Consider the following 19,980-nt stretch of genomic DNA (forward strand, 5'->3'; position numbering starts at 1 on the left):
TAATTTATACCTGGATGACAACAATAGGCCTAAATAAATAAATGACAAGCTTTCATATATGCAGTAATGGTAAATACTTCTTTTTTCATGCACAATTTCTGAAACAATGATAGTATGCCAGGCAACGAATCATATGCCCATAGCAGCTAAATCATCCGAGCAGTCAACAAGGGTTGTCACATATTTATGCTTTTGTAGGTAATAGGAGCGTTTACAAGACACTGATATCAATTTCATACACAGATCGAATGTTCACATGGTTCAACAAAGGAAGACAAGGGTCATAACTGTAGAAGTTATTAACAGAAATCACTTAAATTCAATAGCCTTCTTCATTTTACTAATCTCAATAATACATTTAATTTAAGACAGATCGGATGATAACATTTTCCATTAGAGCATTCGCAAGGGGTTTAACAAAGTGAAACAATGGACATAACTCTAATTGTAATTAACAGAAATTGCTGAAATTCAATAAACTTCTTCGTTTTACTAATCTAAATAATGCATATTAATTTCATAGAGATCGGATGATTAGTTTAATCGTTAGAGCGTTAACATGGTTCAATAAAGTGAAACAAGGGCCATAACTCTAGCAGTAATTAATAGAAATTGTTGAAAGGCTTATTTGTTTTACTGATCTAAATAATACATATAAATTTCATGCAAATCAGATAATAACTATTGTCGATAGAGCATTCACAAGTGCCATAACTCTAGAAGTTATTAACAGAAATTGCTGAAATTCAATAGGATTCTTCATTTTACTAATTTAAATAACACATGTAAATTTAATATAGATCAGACGATAATTTAATTGAGAGCATTCACGAGGTTCAACAAAGTGAAACAAAGGCCATAACTCTAAGAGTTATAAACAGAAATTGTTGAAATTCAATAGGCTTCGTCGTTTTACTAATTCAAATAATACAAATTAAATACAGATTGGATGTTCACAATGTTCAACAAAGAGAAAACAAGGGTCATAACTCTAGAACTTTTAAACGGAAATAGCTGAAATTCAGTAGGCTACTTCGTTTTACTAATTCAAATAACAGATGTAAATTTAATATGATAACTTTAGTCGTTAGAGTGTTTACAAGGTTCAACAAAGTAATAAAAAAAGGACCATAACTCTAGAAGTAACAAGTCAACAGTGAAGATGATGTTCCCCGCCGAAATCCCGAAATAAATAGATGACACATATTAATCAATTGCACATTTATTTTTTTCAAAAGTATCAACCAATCAAACTGATTATCAACTATTCACTAATTTTAAGTTTCTTCACTCTCTTTCAGATAGAATCAAAGTTATCTTGTCCCAAAGCATCAACCAATGAAATTGCTTAGCTCTGCTTAGCTTTAGCTTGAAATTTTAATCACTGAACTCAGTCAAGACATTCACCTAATGAACATTTACATCAAGTTTAAACATTCTACCTCAATTAAAAGCAGGGTTGTTATGTTAAAAGGTCCTCACCTTTTCAAATTGCTTATCGCTCCTTAGCATAAGCAGCAAATTCTCATCATCGAACTTAGTCAAGGTAATGATATGATGAATCTATACTCAGAGTTTCATCACTCTCACTTAATTATAATCAAAGTTATCGTGCCCCAAAGCATCAACCAATCAGATTGCTTATCTCTGCTTACCGTAAGCAGACAATGTTTATCACCGAACTCCATCAAGGCATTCACCTAATGAACGCCTACACCAAGATTGAACATTCTACCTCATTTAGGAGAGTTATTGTGTTCAAATCAAATTGCTTAATGCTCTGCTTACCCTGAGCAGATAATGCGCATTATCAAACTTAGTCAAGGTAGTGATGTGGTAAAACTATACACAAAGTTTTCTCACTCTCACTTAATTTGAACGAAGGTTATTGCATCCCAAAGCTTCAACCAATCAAATTGCTTATCTCTGCTTACCCTAAGCAGAAAATGCTCATCTTCGTACTACATGAAGGCTATGACCTAATAAACACCTACACCAAGTTTGAACATTCTAGCTCAATTAGAAGGAGAGTTATTGTGTCCCAAAAAGTGTGACGGACAGACAGGCGGTCAGACTGACAAACCCATTTTAATAGTCCCTTGCTTTCTTCGAAAGGCGTGGGATAATTAACATAAATTGTTGAAATTAAAGTCAATCAGATGTTAATTCTGGTCTCTTGAGCAATTTTAGACGTGAGATGGACGGATGGACAGAGGTGACAACAATATTCACCAACAAGGTTTCAATGTGGGAGTATGTGTATCATACAGTAATTGTCAATTTTTAAAAAAATTATTTTAATGGTTGCTTACAGTTCAGTATTCTGATTTAGGCCATATTTTCCATTAAATGTCCAACTGGCATTTAAAAAGTCCACATAAAAAATGTACATCAAAAAAAGCAAAATGTACAATTGAATTCCTTTTTTTCTTATCTTGTTTTTCACGTTGGAAAAGTCATATTTCTGTAAGATGTTTCAAATTTGTATGTCTGTAACATGTTAAAATGTCCAACTGTTTAAAATTCTCACACTATCTGAACATTAAAACTGAAATACCATTCACATAAACATCATCCTTTTTCTCTTATATGCTAGATTTCTGGTTCCACTTTCAAAACAAATCTCAAACCTAATGCCTCATAATGAGATGTTTTACATCACACAAATCCAGGAATGTCATAATCTTCTTTTCACTGCTCTGTCACATTATGCTGAAATTTAAAAAGACTATATTTTAAAAAATAAACAACAAACTAGACTTTCAAAACAGATATGACACCTAAATATTTTAACGCTTTTTATCTGTGTGCAAAAAGTAGCATACTTGTGTAAACTTCTTTTAGTTTATATTTTATTGGCAGACAAGACAAAGCTGCTGTGTGGGTGTATTTCTATAGTAAAAAATTCCCTGCGATCAAACACAACAGCTTTACGCCCCAAGACCGAATAGTGGACACAGATAGATTGCAGCCAAATGTGTTCCAACAATCAAATTAAGAACTTTCAGTGAAGTTCATTACTTTTACCCACCTTGGACAATCTTTTTTTTTAAAGTACGACATTTGGCCAGTGGCAACAAAACGGTTCCATTACATGTGGCCTGAAATGTGCTCATGGCCAGCTGGGCGATTGGGCTATTGCTTCTCACTGCGTTCTATCATCACTAAAAATTATTGACTAGTCAAAAAATGGAATCAATCTATAATTAGTCATTTAATCACTAGTACTAGAGGAAACCACCATCCCCTACACACCCCAATGGATAGACTGTAATTTGTCTTCTGTGAATTTGAGGTATCGGTAATCAATCTATAATTCGTCATTTAATCACTGGTACTAATGGAAATCACCATCCTCTACGCACCACAATGGATAGACTATAATTTGTCTACTGTGAATTTGAGGTACCGGTACATAATAAACACATGTCTTGTGTACATTTTAGAAAGTTCTGCATTAAAATCGTATGTTCAAATTATTGGAGTATTCTCAAAATGTGTCTATGGTCATTCAGCTGAGAAAGAAAAAGCAAGATCCTGTGTCCACAGCACATATAAACAATCTCTAGGCAATTGGAATTCACATGCTGTCAGTAGGGTTAGGGTTATTCGGCAGTTTCTATGATGTTAATCTTTATGGACAGTGTTAATCGTAACCACCTCTATACTATATTTATGAATATATATTAACCCTAACAGTTTACCTCTTACATCAGATGATAACTTTTGTCATTCGGGCATTCACAATGTGAAACAAGGGCCATAACTCCAGAAGTCAATAACAGAAATTGATGCAATTTGACAGTGTTGTCCATTTTAATAATTCAAATTAAAAGTGAAACAAGGGCGAGAAGATATTAACCAAAATTATTGAAATTCCATAAGCTTCTTTGTTTCACTAATCTAAATAATGCATAGAAAATTGACACAGATTGGATGATAACAAGGGTCAAGGGCCATAATCTATATAAATATCAAACAGTCAAATGATCATTTTTGTCGTTTGAGCATTCACAGGGTTCCACAAAGTGAAACAAGAATCATAACTCTAGAAGTAGTTAACGGAAATTCATGAATAGGCTTCTTTGTCTCACAATGTACATAAATTTTAAAAAGATCAGATGATATAATATGTAGTCTGTTAAAGTTAGAGTGTTTACAAGAAATTGCGGAAAACGGACAGACCAATGGCAATACACAACTTCATTTCCATGTGGGTTATTTTGTTCCAAATTCATAAAAAAAACCTCCAAAAATCAGTTTTGTCTTAAACATATAATTGGATCTATAAAACACCATAGGAGACAATCCAGACATATTGCTTGAGTTCGTAACAACGCCTTGATCATCATTCACGGCCATTTAACCCAGAACGTGGCTGTAGAAATTCAAATAAATTCAAATTCTAACCAATCCTATACAACTTTTAACCAAATGCATCAAACTGACAGGGAAGTTGCAATATTGATAATCAGATGCTTGCATGGCAAACAACTTGTGATTGGCACTTTGTTCAGATGGGTGGTCGAGTGATCTAAGCATGTGCTTTATTTCATAAGGTCTGTCATTGAATCAATTGGCATATTTTCAATTTCAAGCTAAAGACCACTATAACAAATGAATTATTAAAATAAAATTGTACCATGTGTTAGTCTTCAAATGACCTAGTTTGTGTCGATTGGATGTTAAACCCGATTTCTCTCTTTCTCTGTCTGTATTGTATGCCTGAGTCGAACAGAGTGCATGAGTCTCTGTGCAAATAATGTGTAAAGTTTTGTTTCAATAATCAGCATTTTGATTTTTTTCCCATTTCATTCATGCAATTTCGTAATTAGAACACATTGTTGTAAGATGCATCATTAATAAAGGTCAGAGCTGGCCATAATGAAGCATATTGATTGACAAGAATTTTTAGTTCCACTCGACTGATTTCTTGAAAAGAACACAACAGATATAAATCAATCATCAATTAAACTATTTCCATCATATACATTAACTATTGAATAACCAGCAGTCTTTGCACTCCACATTTACAGCATAAAAAAAACCTTGGCAACAGATGCACAAATAACTTACTTATATAGTGTTTATCATAATTCTATTTCTCATGACAGATATTCTAATAACTATGTAATTATTGCCTAATGTAACATAGTACGCAAAAAACAAAATAAACTGTTACATGGTTGTTGTCCATTAACAAGACAATATGGGGTAGTAATTTCCATGGTAAACAGGAAATGTGTTATTTTGAATGGCAATAGGTACTGAGCTATTTGTGAGGAGAGAAATGACGTTTAAGGTCCACTTGACACGACTAGGTCATTTTGGGACAAACACATGATCAATCTTATTTCAATAACTTGCTTGCGCATAGGGATCTTTAGCAGTGGGAGGAGCATATGTAGGAACCAAGTAAAACCCATGTGGTCACCCAGGGGACCATACTCCTTGTGACGTACAAGCTGGCAATCGAAACCATCCCATAGAATCAATGACCTTTTGATCAATAATGCACAAGTTAGAGATAGACCATTTGGTCACCCATTGGGCTGATAAGTTCTAATCCTATCTGTGAAAGACCTGTACAAAGTTGATGGTTTCCATTTACTTTTATACACAGTCCCCTTCCAGGTTTTGTACACTTTTGTTCACAGGTGAACGTTATCAGGATCTGCTTCAAAACGACACAGGTTGTCACAGGACATCAGGAATCTAACACGTTTCTGATCTGCAGTCAAGAGCTTTAGCATCCATCTTGTAGAAACTTTTGTCATTCCTAATTCATTGGCGATAATGTGATCAACCCTCTCATGAGAGATGCCAACAATATGCTGCCAATTAATATATGTCGAGTAGTCAATCATCGATCAGCCATCACCATATCATGCACCCGTGTAATGTTTTCTTGATAGGTTGCTTGATTGATGGCCTTCCAGGATGCGGGTCATAGTGAAGGCTCTCTCTGCCATGCTTAAATTCTGCAGCCCATTTCTTAACTGTGGAAAAGGAAGGGGCATCATGCCCTGAAGTTGGAGACCATGTTGGCAGTTGCAGTTACTCTTGATTACTGCCCTATAGCCAGTTTTGTCCATTTCTGGTGATTTAATTGGGTAGGTTCACAACATGGTCTGGTATGAAGACAATAATAACACTACAGTTGTAGTTCTTATGTATATGATTTATTCATTGATTGTACTTTTTGGTGGCAAAAGTTTGTTTCAACCCACTTGATCTATCCTTTTCAGGCTTAGTACTTTTCAGCCTGCCCTCATAGGTAATAGTGGCATCAATACCATAGTAAAGATACATTAAAAATGCACCACTGGCACTGATTTGACTGATGAGTGCTGATGAGATATAATGCAGCAGAAATGTGATTTCAGGCATGACTGTAGGCACAAGGAAATAGAAGACAATAGCACTTAAAAATCAAAATTCAGTAATGCACCTCTAGCAGCCACGAGCAGTTTACATGATCGCGAAAACATCATTCTAAGATGTTATCAGAATTATAAGATCAAAGTATCATTTAATAAAGTGCTGTATGTACTAAAGTTAAAGGGCCAATCTTGATTATATTTTGGAAAATAAAACTGCTTAATTTTGTGTGAAAAGTCCTTAAAAACCTCTTCGATAGGTCCGAGCAACTAACTCAATAAACATGATACGTTTTGAAACAACATAAACAAGTTAAACCTGTCAGTCTTCATCTGGAAATGCTTAAATCTCACACGTACACAGGCTTTTATTTCTGAGACTCTGTTAAAATCGGGATGCCAATTGCGATAAAAATATAATTTTGGCGATAAAATATGCAATCTGGCGAAATTTTTGGCGATAATCGTTTCACGCAATAAATTTTTCTTGCCACAAAGCTTTCATTTCCACGCCGTGCATATATACACATTACAGTCTATTATGCGCTTGGCTGAGTCAGTTATCAATTAATTAGGTGCAATAATAGAGATATCTTTTGTCTCTTGATCAATCTCGGATTAGCGTTGATTAGTATTTACAGTAAGAGTAGTAATAAACTAATTAAGAGACAAAAGATTCAAATACGAATCGGTGACTTTTTTGACGGTTTCTATATATTCAAAATGGCGGACACTGTGAATAATACTTGTTTGATTTGTTTGGTATTATTGAATTATAACGTCTGTTTTATCTTTTTCTTACTGCTGTAGCCAGAATATATAATTGCGTATATATTCTTTGGGTTGTCGAAAGTCAGTTATCATCAAATCACATGCCATTGGTTGTAAAAGAAAAATAGAACAGCCTTCGTTAACGTCCGATAGAAGTATGTCAGATTATTTTAGTATATCACCACCAAAATACTCCAAGTCTACAGGTGATACTGACATGATCAGCTCTCGTCCATCTAATATTATTACATCCTTGACTGTTGAAGCGATATCAACTTCTACAATAGGTCTGCATTAGGCTACCTCAAATTTCGAAAAAGAAAAATCTTAAAGAGGCATTATGGGAGATTAGATAAAGAACTGGCAGTTCTCACTATGATAGTTAAAAATAGATAACGTGAATAGAATATGCTGGAACTTTCAGTGAAATTGCTGCACTCTGAACCACGATATTAGCGTTTGAATTTTAGGCCTAGCCTCGATCATTATTACTAAAGTCGGTACAATAACAAAACATAGTCTCAATTATCCATTTTTGTTTAAGCGCATACTGAAAAGTTAGATCTTTTAAGGATGAATGGAAATTTTCAGATATACAGATATTCATTAAAAACAAATACACTGTGTAATTTAATGTTACTAAGTAATGGAAAAGTGGTTAACCAAGATGTTGAAAAAGCTTTCAAAAAATGGGCTTCTGCAAAGCAGAGAAGAATATTGTAAATTGTAATATCATATGTATAATGTATGTACTTATGTAAAAAGAAAATACTGAAAAAATCTAATAGATATTTGTTCTTTATTTTGGCAGAGAAAATATATGGCTAATAAATTAAAATGAAAATTTGGTGGAAAAAAAATGAAACCCAGAGTGAGCACTGCTTCCAGTACCAATGAAACCTTTAAACAGATTTTCACATTAAACAGATTTTCACATAAGCATTGCACACGTGTTATAAAATGGAAGTGTGGGTTTATTCTATTTGTTGATTGGAATCAAATTTCATAATTTTAAAAACATTACAAATGAGATTCATTTGAATAAAATATCTGTTTTGAAGGCTAAAAATACAGTTTTTTATCCAAATGACGTCATTTTCGTTCATGTGACAGTGAAAATTTTAAATTGGTTTGACCTAGTCAGAATTGGCATAAGGCATGAAATGGTAAAACAAAGACAGGTTGCCAGGCAATGAAACATACGCCCACAGCAGCTAAATCGTCCGAGCAGTCAACAAGTGTTGTTGCATATTTTTACTTTTTTCGTTAATGAAACATTTATAATACATTAAAATCTGATTAAGACTATATAAGAGTAACAACTCATGAAGTAATTATCAGAAAACCATTAGAATTTGTTTGGTTTTTATAAAGTTCTGCCCCATGCTATTGTTTTGTATACAAAACATTTAATATCATGGATTTAGCTGTTTAAGTCATAAAAATTCATTGAAAATCAATATACTTGTTCGTCTCAAGATCTTAAACTCTGTGTATCAATCTGAAGTCAATCGGATGATAATTTTAGCCTCTAGAGCGTCACAAGATTTTTCAAGGACCATAACTTTGACAGTAATTATCGGAAATCGTTGAAAATCAATAGGATGCTTTGTCTCATGACCTCAAACACTGTGTATAAATTTAAAGTGAATCGGATATTAACTTTAGCCTCTAGAGCATCCACAAGATTTTTTGAAGTGATCAAGGGCCACAACTCTGGCAGTAATTAGCGAAAAATCACTGAAAATGAATAGACTTCTTCGTCTCATGACCTTAAACACTGTGTATAAATTTAAAGTCAATCCGATATTAACTTTAGCATCTAGAGCGTCCACAAGATTTTTCAAAGTTATCAAGGGCCATAACTCTGGCAGTAATTATCGTAAATCGCTGAAAATCAATAAGCTTCTTCGTCTCATGACCTTAAACACTTTAGCCTTAGAGCGGCCACAAGCAATTGTGGACACCGGACCGACGGATGGTTTCGACGACAATATACGGCCACATTTCAATGTGGGCGTATAAAAATGAAAATCTAATGATAATTGACTCTTTTACAGGCAAACAAGCGTGAAAAGTGACACATGCAAAATTGCCTATTTCTGTGCAACTGCGCATATCATGACATTTTAATGTATATGTAATATATATTTTAATCCTGGCAGTATCGATGCGTGATTTGCCTTTTTAGGAAGGTATCAAATTTCTCACAGTTGAATCCACCCCAATATGTAGACCTACTGTATTCAGGATAATTATTTAACATTTAATTAAGACAACAAAATCAAAATACAAACGCTAGATAATATCTCAGCTTAATTGAATTCAGTCGGATTAAAAACTGGTCCATCAATTCGGGTCACGGCAAATAAAGATAGCAACTACCTTGTTATAGGGTGTCGCATAGATTGGTGGAATTGAGTCATTTTTGGACAGGTATTCCACGTTAACAATAATAGTTTGCAGAGAGGATTAATGTAGCACGAGAATCACACAAGGTCTTTAATCGAAATAAATGCAATATTCTACAATTCGTTGTACTCTGCTTGAGATGATATTTTCAATCTTTATGGAAATTAGGGCCTACATGATTTATTATAACTTAAATAATTTATTATTTATATCTGTACATGTGTTGCTTTCACATAAAACAAATTTCCTCTGGGATAATGAAGTATTATCTGATTCTTGTTTTAAATAAAAAAGTTTTATTCACTGCACACAATCAATTAATTTTAATGTTTTGGGTTAACCAATATGGCGTCACTGGCTTCAATCGTCATAATGGTAAAATGACGTCATGCCCTCTCCAGTTTAATAAAGCTTCTTGGTCTCAACTTCCGGGTCGAAATCACAGCGATGAATTTCGAAATTGGAAAATCTGAAATTACAGATGAAAATTATTTTGTCCAAGGTACTCAAAGAAAAAAGAATGAATAAAATAAGCCAAAAATCCACAAAGTTACGACTATGCAGTGTCAGTTTTTTCATTCGTAAAATTCGGTAATTTCGGATGAATTCGTAAAACGTTTTGAAACTATATTAATTCCAAAGCCACCACCCATTGTTGGGGTGCGGGATAGGTCAAAATTTCAGAAAGATCCCATGGTTAGATTCTGAGATATAAGACTTGCAGGAAAAACACACAAAAAAAAAAATAGTAATATTAATCTTAACAAAAACAATAAGCTTAATAATCTTAACAAAAACAGTAGTGTTTAACACAAGCTACGCAGTGTGACTAATTAGATAATTAACTGTTACAGTCACAGAATACTATTTTTGATAGGCTGTTAGATTTGTAATCAAACACATTACTGTTTTTTTACAATTTTGTAGCAATCTCTTTGACAACATTTTTATAATTTTTATAATATATGCAGTCTAGCCCTATTTGGCATCTTTAATCAGGAGCGGTGCTGGCCCGGTGAGTAAGGTACTGGCTTGCTACCGAGGAGATCCCGGGTTCGATCTAGGTGTTGGCCGAGAAAGTTTCTCAGGATTTTTCTACAAGGTTTCCCCCTTGTTAGTGAATCATAAAGGACAAAAAATGTGAGGTACAGTGTACACGTAGACAATCATGTAAAGGAACCATTGACAGTTGGACTTAAAAAAAAGAGGAGGCTGTAACGATGCTTCCGGACAAAAGTTTCCTCATATAATGTGTCACCTGTTTTCATTAGCCCGGTTGGTGCAGAAAACAGAATGTTAAACCCAATTTCATTTCGTGTTTAATCATAAATTATTTCAAAGAAATCTTTCGATTTAACTGTACCACAAAATACTCGCTTAATTCAAATCAATCTGAACAAAGTAGAGAGAGAGAGAGAGAAATGAGATTTAACGTTCACTCGACACAGACTAGGTCATTTCGGAACTAACATATGGTTTAATTTTATTTCAATAATTCAATTGCGCGAAGGGTCCTTTGGCAGTGGGAGGAAACAGGAGAACCTGGAGAAAACCCACGAGGTTGGACAGGCGACCCTACTCCTTGTCACGTACAACCAGGGAGTCGAAACCACGCCAGTTGAAATAATGACAGACCTTATGATACTGTGTGCACATGCTAACCATTCGGCCATTCGAATTATTGAAATAAAATTAAACCATATGTTAGTCCCGAAATGAACTAGTCTGTGTCAATTGGACATTAAACCCCATTTCTCTCTCTCTATATAACCAAATCATATCTGACCTCATTGAGCTTAGGTGATATAAACATAATTTGTGGGCTATTTGTTCCCATCCTGACCTCCACACCACCCACAGTCCATAATCTTTAAAAACTTAATATTTGCTGTAAATTCAGTGTTATTAAATAATTTTCTGAAATAGGACATGTTCAAAGATAATGAATTGCACTTTTTTTATTTGAAATGATAAGGTACATCATCATAACTTAGCAAACAATCTTGCCACATTAGAATATATTTTATTGTCAACGCTGTTTTGTAAAGACAATGAGAGAATATCGAACAACAGATTTCGTATTCAATATGGTAAACAAATAAAAACAGTTACACTCTGAGTTGATCAAATAATGATTTGTTTATTTAGTTGCATGGTAGCAGGAACACAGATTACCTACAAGTACACTAACCGATAAAGTAGATAAAAAAATGATTAAGGATAGAGGAGGAAAGAGAAATTACTCAAGCATGGCATATCTCTTGATTACTATATATTGATTGGACTTATTACACAAATTTACTCTTTATGTTGGACTACTTGTTATCAGGTCATCTCACTTATAAAAACCTTTCAAGGAGACATTAAAATTCAATGGTCTGTTCTATAAATACGATGAGATACAATACTTGTATATACAAACACAGAAACAAGTTCAGCGTTACCAGGCATGTTCAAACTCAACCATATTCTCAACCATTTCTACTTTCGTTTTAGAGATAGAAATAGGTTTAAAAATATGTAGCTTTATGGATTCCAATACAGGTATTGGTTTTCTGTCACCATTTCAACAGTGGGGAATTGCAGATGAAAATTCACCAGTAAAATAATACCAGTAATTAAATTCCATAAAGTTAAGTATTTTAGATTACCTACTAACTGTCCTGAAGATTGTCCTGAGTTATAAATTGACATTGCACCTTCAAATTAATATGATTATGTTATTAAAGTGCAGCTTTTCAACACTGGCAGAATCATTACAAAATCCAAAATTTGTACCCTTTGAAGCCCAATATGTGACATATATGTCACATGGCCAAATATGGTCAAAAAATAGAAAACTTTTAAAATTGTACTGGATATGGTCAACTTCTGATTGGGTGAATACATAATTTTCATCCATTTTAAACAAGTGAGTGGCAGCCTGGGTCTCGGGGGGGGGGGGGGGGGGGGGGGGGTAAACAGATCAAGGGCCACAACTCCCATCAGTATATATTTTGGAAATCATTGAAAACCAATAGGCTTCTTCATCTCATGAACATAACCATTGTGTAAAGTAAATTGGATTATAACTACAGTCTCGTGGTGTTTTCAAGCAATAGATGACAATATATGACCATATTTCAAGGCAGATTTGATGTTAATGATTGTTGCCACTTCATCCACAGAATGATGCATAAATTCAAGCAGATTAGCCAGCTGATAACTTCTGTCACTGGAGTATTTACAAGATTCTATGAAGTCAGCAAGGGCAATAAGTTTGTCTAAATAATCACTAAACAATGCATATAGATTTCAGGAAAATAGGAGGATATCTTTGTTTGTTGCTAGTGTGGGCACATGATTACATAAAGGAAACAAGGATAATAACTCTGGGAGTTGTTATCCTAAATCATCAAAGTTCAGTTGGGTTCTTTGTCTCACTACATATATGCATATAAATTTTTAAAAGATTGGATGATAAATGTAGTCTCTAGAGTCTGGAATGTCCGCAAGAAATTGTTTGACTGTGGATGGACTGTTGGGCAGAAAAAAAAGAAGCGACGGCAACATACAAAAGATATCCTCCCATTTTCCTGACTGGAAAAAAACTGTGATGTCACAGAGTTTTAGAAAGATTCTCTGAATGATATTACAAGCAGCTTAACTACAATGTTATTAAAACTTGATGTGAATCCAAACGGCTCTTTCCATTACCAGCCTACATAAATGACAGGTAACAGTATATTAACAAAAGAATGATAGCCACGCAAAGCATTGTAGTACGCCAACACAGCAGCTTTGTCTCAAAATACAAACATGTATAATCAAAGACAGCAGCTTTTCTTGAAAGAAAACTTGGATTTATGCCTTCAAGAAATCTAATCTCTATCGCGGTCATAAGCTTTTCTGAAACAGAAAGTCCTAGAATGCTTAAAAATCAACAGAGTTCATCCACTCCACTTACAGTCCTAATGCGTCATACCAAATTTAAGAGAAATCCGTTTAAAACTGAAGCCCCTACGCTTTCACAAGGTTTTTTTGAAAACTAAGGGTAACTCTGGAACGGAAGGTTGATACTACATAGGGTTCATTCTCCCATGGCCCCAATGATTCACATCAGCTTTGAAGAAAAATCCATTCAAAACAAGGTTTTCAGAAAAGGCCAAAAAGGGAGGCGGAAATCGATAGGGTTCATTCCAATTTTTCACACCAAGTTTGAAAGAAATCTGTAGCTTCTATGGTGTTAACAAGCCAATTGTTGACAAAAGTACATGGGCAACCACATAATAAACGGCATATTTGGGGATAATAAAAATTAAGCCTTACATCTAAAATATTTATTGAAATTAATTCCCTGCAGGACATTGTGGTAGCACTAGTTATTACAAAGTTCTACTTTATATAGGGCTTGTTCCACTCTGTGCTTGAAAACGTTATTTTAATAATATAAAGACAGTCAATCCGGAATACAAATGACAAATATACTCTGTCTTCAATACTTCCAGCATTACTATTCATAAATACAGCCCTGACAAAATACACAATGCATATATTAATTAGTCTGTCATAGATGAAAAGACATATCTGTACAGTACGAGCCAAAAAAACATATTTTATCTAATCAAAAAAATAGTTGAATTAATCTTATAACATTTCAGAACAGATCTATAAAATAACAAATTATGAGGTAACATCTGGTCGGAATTTCTTTTTTAAGAAAATGGCGAAATTCATATGGAAATTTTTGTGTTTTATAACCACTCCTGAATGAAAAGGCTGTTGTGTTAAAGAAATTGATTTTATAATAAACAGATGTTATCTAGTGGGCGTATTGGTCTTTAAAATTAAAATTATGACCCAAGAAGTAATTATAATTATGCTGTAATAACTGTAAAATCTTTAAATAAAATCTAATATTTCCAAACCAAGATTGAGGGTTGATCACTAGCAATATATACCACCTTGGGGGAGCCCCAGATTCCATTGAAGATGCTTGTGTTGTGGGATGAAGATTAAGACGGATATAATTTGTTACAACAATGATAAAAGTACTGTTAATCATAATGAAATATACAGTTGTTCACCATGCAAGATGCACCCATGTTTTGCAAGTGATGGACGGAGAACCCAGAAAATCAATAGGGTACATCCTCTCATTTTCCAAATGCTTCACATCGAACATGAAAAACTATGTTAGAAAATGTAGCCTCTATCACATTGAAAAAGTGGGGGATAACTCCAAAGCACTAAATATTGATAGACTTTGTCCTCTCATGACCTCACACCAAATTTGAAACAAATCTGATAAAAACTAAGGTTTTTGAAAAAGTGGGGTGTAACTCCGGAATGCTGAAACAAGTTGCCATACAAGATACGCCCACATTTTGCAAGAGATGAGCAGAAGACAAGCTAAACAAGCCAACAGTGAGGCTGATGTCCCCCGCCGAAATCCCAAAATAATAGACGACACATATTCATTAATTGCAAATTTATTTTTTTCAAAAGTATCAAGCAATCAAACCATACACTAAGTTTCATCACTCACTATCAGATAGAATCAAGATTATCTTGTCCCAAACCATCGACAAATGAAATCGATTAGCTCTGCTTAGCGTCAGTTCGAAATGTTAATCCTTGAACTCAGCCAAGACATTCACTTATGAACATCTACATCAAGTTTAAACATTCACCTTATAGACACCTATGCCAAGTTTGAACATTCTACCTCAATTAGAAGGAGAGTTATTGTGTTCCAAAGTCTCAACCTTATCACTCTGCTTACCCTCAGCAAACAATGTTCATTATCAAACTTAGTCAAGGTATTGATGTAATAAAGCTATACACCAAGTGTCCTCACTCCCACTTAATTAGAACTAAAGTTTATCGTGTCCCAAAGCATCAACCAATCAAACTGCTTATCTCTGCTTACCCTAAGCAGAAAATTCTCATCTTCGAACTCCATCAAGGCATTCACCTAATAGACACCTACGCCAAGTGTGGACATTCTAACTCAATTAGAATGGGAGTTATTGTGTTCCAAAGTCTCGACCAATCAAATTGCTTATCACTCTACTTACCCTGAGCAGAAAATGCTCATTATCGAACTTAGTCAAGGTATTGATGTAATGAAACTATACACTAAGTTTCATCACTCTCACTTAATTAGAACTAAATTTTGAACATTCTAGCTCAATTAGAAAGAGTTATTGTGTCCCAAAAAGTGTGACGGACAGACAGACAGACAGACAGACTGACAGACAGACGGACGAACCCATTTTAATAGTCCCCTGCTTTCTTCAAAAGGTGGGAGACAAAAAAAACCCCAGCGGCTGCCAGGCAGGATACACCCACATTTGGCAACAGATGGATTGAGAACAAGCTAAACAAAGATAGGTTGCCAGGCAACGAAACATACGCCCACAGCAGCTAAATCGTCCGGGCAGTCAACAAGAGTTGTCACATATTTTTAATTTTTGGTAATGAAACATTTATAGTACACTAAAATCTGATTATAAATTTAAAGTCAATCGGATATTAACTTTGGCCTCTTGAGCGTCCACAAGATTTTTCAAAGTGATCAAGGGCAATAACTCTAGCAGTAATTATTGGAAATCGCTGAAAATCAAATGGCTTCTTCGTCTCATGACCTTAAACACTGTGTATAAATTTAAAGTCAATCGGATATTAACTTTGACCTCTAGAGCGTACACAAGATTTTTCAAAGTGATTAAGGGCCATAACTCTGGCAGTAATTATCGGAAATCGCTGAAAATCAATAGGCTTCTTCATCTCATGACCTTAAACACTGTGTATAAATTTAAAGTCAATCGGATATTAACAAGATTTTTCAAAGTGATCAAGGGCCATAACTCTGGCAGTAATTATCGGAAATTGCTCAAAATCAATAGGCTTCTTCGTTTCATGACCTTAAACACTGTGTATAAATTTAAAGTCAATCGGATATTAACTTTGGCCTTTAGAGCGTCATCAAGATTTTTCAAAGTGATCAAGGGCCATAACTCTGGCAGTAATCATCAGAAATTGCTAAAAATCAATAGGCTTCTTCGTCTCATGACCTTAAACACTGTGTATGAATTTAAAGTCAATCGGATATTAACTTTTGCCTCTAGAGCGTCCCCAAGATCAAGGGCCATAACTCTGGCAGTAATCATCAGAAATTGCTAAAAATCAATAGGCTTCTTCGTCTCATGACCTTAAATACTGTGTATGAATTTAAAGCCAATCGGATATTAACTTTGGCCACTAGAGCGTCCACAAGATTTTTTGAAGTGATCAAGGGCTATAACTCTGGCAGTAATTATCGGAAATGGCTGAAAATCAATAGGCTTCTAATGGGCGTATAAAAAGTGATTTTTTGTACAATCAAGGGCCATAATTCAGGAAGTTACAATCCGATATGCGCAAATACCGTCAGTTTTGGTCCGTAATTTGAACTTAACCATCCTTAGGGTGTAATGGTGATATATTCAAACGGTTTTTTAAATCGGATAAAAATTATGACCTCTATAGGGTCCACAAGCTAAAAACTCGATTTTGCATGCAATCAGGGGCCATGATTCAGGAACTTACGGTCCAATATGTGCGAATATCGAAAGGAACCGAGATCTTTGGGTTATAAACTTACATTTCAAGTTTCATCAAAATCAGAAGAAAATTGTGACCTCTAGAGGGTCCACAACCTTGATATACCATATTTTTACGCTATTTGAGAACGAGGGATGGTTGATTTTCACGAAATTCGAACTCAACCATCCTTAGGGTATAACGGTGATATACTAAAACATTTTTTAAATCAAATAAAAATTATGACCTCTATAGAGTCCACAAGCTAAAAATGCGATTTTTCATACAATCAGGGGCCATAATTCTGGAAGTTACCTTCCGATATACGCGAATATCGAAAGGAACCGAGATCTTTGGGTTAAAAACTTACATTTTAAGTTTCAACAAAATCAGATAAAAATTATGACTTCTATAGGGTCCACAAGCTAAAAACGTGATTTTGCTACAATCAGGGGCCAATATCGAAAGCAACCAAGATCTTTGGGAGATAAACCTATATTTCAAGTTTCGTCAAAATCAGATAAGAATTGTGACTTGTAGAGTGTCCACAAACAATTGTGGACGGACGGACAGGGGCGACGGCAATATACGTCCACACGAAAATGTGGCTGTATAAAAACTGTAGCCCCTATCACGATCACAATATTATCAATTGAGATGTGTCTGGGTAGAGTGTGCTAAAGTTATTATTAATAGACAACCAGATAACACTTTTTATTGGCTTGGGAAGTTCACATAGTCAAGAATTATTGGTGGCACTTTTGCAATCTTAGTTACACCTCGGCTCCATTTCCTTTGCGCCAAAGACCCCAGATTGCCACCTGTTGTAGAGTGCCACCTGTTGTAACATAGTTTTAATGCTGGAATAACTTGGTTAAAGTTAAACAATATAAAAACCAACATCCAGGCATTCACATGAATAAATTTCTAGAGAGGCAAAAAAAGCTCTCCTGAAATTGGAAAGATAGGTTGAAATTCGACAGGCTTTTTCGTTTTACTAATTCAAATAATGCATATAAATTTCATACAGATCGGATGATAACTTTTGTCACTCGAATGTTTCCAAGGTTCAACAAAGTAAAACAAGGGCCATAATTGACGGATATTGCTGACATTCAATAGGCTTCTTTATTTCACTAATTTAAATGATGCATATGAATTTCATACAGATTAGGTGATAACTTTTGTCGTTCAAGCGTTCACAAGATTCAACAAAGTGAAACAAGGGCCATAACTCTAGATGTAATTAACAGAAATTTGCTGAAACTCAATAGGCTTGTTCGTTTTACTGATTTAAATGATACATATAAAGTTCATACAGATCGGATAATAACTTTTGTCGTTAGAGAGAGAGAGAGAGAAATGGGGTTTAACGTCCACTCAACACAAACTAGGTCATTTTGGGACTAACATATGGTTTAATTTTATTTCAAAAATTCGCTTGCGCGTAGGGGTCTTTAGCAGTTGGAGGAAACAGGAGGACCCGGAGAAAACCCACGAGGTTGGACAGGCGACCCTACTCCTTGTCACGTACAACTGGGGATTCGAAACCACGCCAGTCGACTCAATGACAGACTTTATGATACAGCGCGCGCACGCTAACCATTCAGCCATCCAACCCCCCTTTGTCGTTAGAGCATTTACAAGATACAACAAAGTGAAACAAGGGACATAACTCACGGTGTAATTAACGGAAATTGCTGAAATTCAATAGGCTTCTTCGTTTCACTAATTTAAATGATGCATATCAATTCCAAACACATCGGATGATAACTGTTGTCATTAGAGCGTTCACAAGATTCAACAAAGTGAAACAAGGGCCATAACTCTAGATGTAATTAACGAAAATTGCTGAAATTCAATAGGCATCTTTGTTTTACTAATTTATATGATGCATATAAATTTCATATAGATCGGTTGATAACTTTTGTCGTTAGAGCGTTCACAAGGTGCAAAAAAGTGAAAAAAGGGCCATAACTCCAGAAGAAATTAACAGAAGTTTGTGAAATTAAATAGGCTTCTTCATCTCACTAATGCAAACAACATATATCAATTTCAAAACAATCAGATGATAAATGTAGTCTGTAGAGTGTTCACAAGAAATTGTGGACGGCGGATGGACGGGGGCGACGGCAATATACGACCACATTTCCATGTGGGCGTTCAAAAAGGTTAAATCGCTCTCTTGAGAAAGCTATCCTGAATCTCTTGAGGAGAGCTTTTTCAGCATTTGTGATAAGAACATGGATTTTAATCCATTTTGAAACCAACAGGCCAGAATTGGGTCAAATGAGGTCCCGGTAGGAAATAGGGTAATTAGAAGCTCCCGTTAACTTTAATATAACCAGACTTCAAACAAAAATAATTTTTGGTAATTTGTTATAGAGAATGTTGTATTCTGAAAGGCTAATATATGACTTGAAGTTCAAGTCAGTAATATTCCTGAATAAATTACGGTCTTCGTTTATTCGATGGATAAACAGATATCATCAGTCAATCGAAATTAGGATTTCTCTACTATGGCCACAGCAGCTAAATCGTCCGAGCGGTCGTCAAGGGTTGTCGCATATTTATTTCTTTGTAGGTAATTGGGGGCTTTTACAAGACAGTTCCATACAGATCAGATTATAAATTTTGTCGTTTGAGGGTTTACAAGGTTCTACAAACTGAAACAAGGGTCTCAACTCTGGAAGTAATCTACAGAAATTGTTGAAATTTGACAGGCTTTTTCATTTTACTAATTTAAATAATGCATATAAATTTCATACAGATCACATGATCACTTTTGTCATTCAAACGTTCACAATTGCGATAACTCTAGAAATTATTGACGGAAATTGCTGAAATTCAA

At 34.8% G+C, this 19,980-nt stretch overlaps 1 protein-coding gene across 4 annotated transcripts in view; it reads right to left on the bottom strand.

Moving 5' to 3' along the window:
- Window positions 1–323: 323 nt before the first annotated feature.
- LOC126815323 (WW domain-containing oxidoreductase) overlaps window positions 324–19,980 on the bottom strand; it is a 42,297-nt gene continuing 22,640 nt past the window's right edge. For 2 of the 4 annotated variants that reach the window (XM_050540899.2, XM_050540900.2), the window contains exon 9: window positions 324–2,712. The gene's annotated coding sequence lies outside the window, so the exon portion shown is untranslated. Of the gene's footprint in view, window positions 2,713–9,794; window positions 10,033–11,349; window positions 11,481–19,980 lie in introns of those variants that run through there. The other 2 variants (XR_008787443.1, XM_056099387.1) reach the window with 2 other exon arrangements.

The sequence above is a fragment of the Patella vulgata genome, chromosome 3, assembly GCF_932274485.2.
Source record: "Patella vulgata chromosome 3, xgPatVulg1.2, whole genome shotgun sequence".
NCBI lineage: Eukaryota > Metazoa > Mollusca > Gastropoda > Patellidae > Patella > Patella vulgata.